Genomic DNA, 2,989 nt, shown 5'->3' with positions numbered 1-2,989 from the left:
ATATTGTCTTAAAAAAGGAAGGAAGGGTCCTCTGGAAACGGGGTTTGCTCCTGCCCTCTTCCTCATGGAATGACACCTGAGGTGAACCTTGGCCTCCACACTCTGATGCACAGGTACACAAGTGCACACAGGACATAGATTTTTGCACACATAATGCAAAAGCAAAATGCCCAAATAAAATAAAGGGGTGGTGGATGGAGCCTTGTTACTGGTGTTTCCTATTTCGCAGCCTTTTGACAGCCTAGTTTGGGACTCCAGAGCCCATAATGATGAGAGCCAGTTCCTGCAGGTTCACTCACCACATCTCCCCTCACCCGATGCGGATTCTGTTATGGTGTTGAAACCCCAACTAGCACAGCTACCTCAGAGTAGCTGTGGGGACAGCGTGAATGTAGCAGGGGCTGCTCAGGGCAGAACTGCAAAAGCATCCATCCATGACAGGAAGAATGGTCAGTCAGTCAGATCTCTGAGGCGTGTCTATGGAGATCTGTGTGAGCATTGCCAAGCCAGATGTTTAAAATCATTGGAGCCAGATGTGGTGGTGCCCACCTGGAAGGGGCCACCAGGATCAGACTTCCTAGCAAGAGGATCAGTCCTATTTAGCAAGGTGCTGGTGGTACAGTTCTGTGGTTAGGACACATACTGCTCTTGCAGAAGACCTGAGCTCCGTACCTAGAGTGAAAATCAAGTGTCTCACAAATACTTATAACTCTAGTCAGGGGTATCCAATGCCTTGGCTTTTGTGGGCCTCTGCACACACAAGTACATACCCCTCTAGACACATACACACATTTAGATAAAATAGATATTTTTTTAAAAAATCTTCAAATTGCTCAGAGCTTAGAAGCAGAGGCAGGGGATCTCTGTGAGTTCAGGCAGCCTGGGCTATACACTGAGACCCTGTCTCAAACAAACATATATCCCTGGATAAAATAAAACTTTCAAAACATCTGCATGAGATCCATTTAGAGCGGGCTCTCAGTTTCCACATTGCCGGCTTCTGGGTCAGATCACTTTTTGTCGGGTTTGTCCTCTGTGCTTATGGGGGACACGGCAGCCTCCCTGAGCTCTGCCCATGTAACTGCCAGTGGTTTATTCCCATATCCAGTGTGACTGAAAAAATAAGAAGTCTCAAGCCTTCAGATAGTGACAACTGCTGCTGAGGACAGTGTAGTAGAACCACTTTAAGCTTATTATTCCTGACTAGCTTAATAGACTATGGCTATTTTATTTGGCTTTGATAATTACTGGGGTCGGGCTTAACCCCAACCTACTCTTCCAACTGCAGGCCTGGCTGCCTCCCCAGCGGTGTACCCCAGATACTTGCTGTTTCTCCTGGCCAAGTGCTCATGGTTCCGTTCCCCTCATGACCACTTCTTCTCTCCTCCTGTTCTTCCTTCTTCTCCCCTGGTCTCTCCTCCTCCAATCAGGTCACTCCAAACCCACCTACCTCTAATCTCCTCCAGTAATTGACTACAGACAATTTTATTTAACCAATAGTTGGAAATCAAGGGACAAGGTTTGCACAGCAAAAGCTTGTAAACATGAGAAGTCACTCCTAGGCCTAGGCCTTCAGCTACAGAATTTAGTATTATAATACATAGCGACAGACCAAATGCCCCTTTTGAGAACTGGTCCTTATGTAAGAGAACTGGACCTGCCTCCTTTGCGTTTGTGTGGTTAAGGATTAACCAGAGTTCTCAATGAGATGTTACTAGACATTGAGGTTGTTGCTCCTAAGAGCAGGCATATGTTGAACTAGCTAAATATTTGATGTTATCTGAGTGATGTGCCAAGGATATTTAAAGGTTACAGAGCAAACGAGCAACTGTTGTCATACTAAACGCACAAATCTGGACCTACAGCGCCCAAGCCCATCCTAGTGTGAACTTGCAAACCAACTCTGTCAGTGCTACCTGGGACAGTGTGAATGATTAGATAGACAAGTCTGTGCGTTGATACAAGGTGGCAAAAACACCCAAGCGGATGTGCTGCAGACCAGACCTGAGCATCGTGTTCTCAGGATTAATTACTTTTTCTATACAGCTTGTCTGATACTGGGCAATGAACCCATATGTGATGGTTTGAATATACTTGGCCCAATACATACATAATACATATGTACATACATACATACATACATACATACATATTAGGAGGTTTGGCCTTGTTGGAGGAGGTGTGTCATTTTGGGGGTGGGCTTTCAGACCTTAGCTGCCTGAGGACAGCCTGCTCCTGGCTTCCTTGGATGAAGATGTGGAACTCTCAGTTCCTCCACCACCATGCCTGCCTGGATACTGATGTGCTTCCACCATGATGATTCGGGACTGAACCTATGAACCTGGACGCCAGCCCCAATGAAGTGTTGTCCTTTATAAGACTTGCCTTGGTCATGGTCTCTGTTCACGCCTGTGGAAACCCTAATGAAGACCCCATACCAGGCAAGTGCTCCTCCACCAACACTGACCCTCAGCCATCAACTCCTATATACACTTTTTTTTTTCTTCTCTAGACAAGGTTTCTCCGTGTAACCCTGACTGTCCTGGAACTCACTTCGTAGAGCAGGCTGGGCTCGAACTCAGAGATCCACCTGCCTCAGCCTCCTGAGTGCTGGGATTAAAGGCAAGGCCCCCATCACAGGTCTCTTTTGATTGCATAAATCTTCTGCCCTTTACCATGTATGATTCTTTTTTTTTTTCCTTTTTTTCAGAGCTGGGGACCGAACCCAGGGCCTTGCGCTTGTTAGGCAAGCGCTCTACCACTGAGTTAAATCCCCAGCCGATTCTTTTTTTATAATAAACTTTTTATATAATAATTTTATGCTTTTTCTTAAAATGGATCCCTCACTAAATTAAAGCAGTCCTTCACAGTTTGAATGATGAGATCTGTTTTCTTTTCCACTATTTTAGTAACTGTTGTTTACAGAGAACAGGAGCTGATGTGCACTGTGATTCAAGCTGCTTTTGTCCGGGAATCATTTCTCAAAGTC

The sequence above is a fragment of the Rattus rattus genome, chromosome 5 (assembly GCF_011064425.1).
Source record: "Rattus rattus isolate New Zealand chromosome 5, Rrattus_CSIRO_v1, whole genome shotgun sequence".
Taxonomy (NCBI): domain Eukaryota; kingdom Metazoa; phylum Chordata; class Mammalia; order Rodentia; family Muridae; genus Rattus; species Rattus rattus.
The sequence above is the reverse complement of the archived record's forward strand: the minus strand, read 5'-3'. Positions refer to the sequence as shown.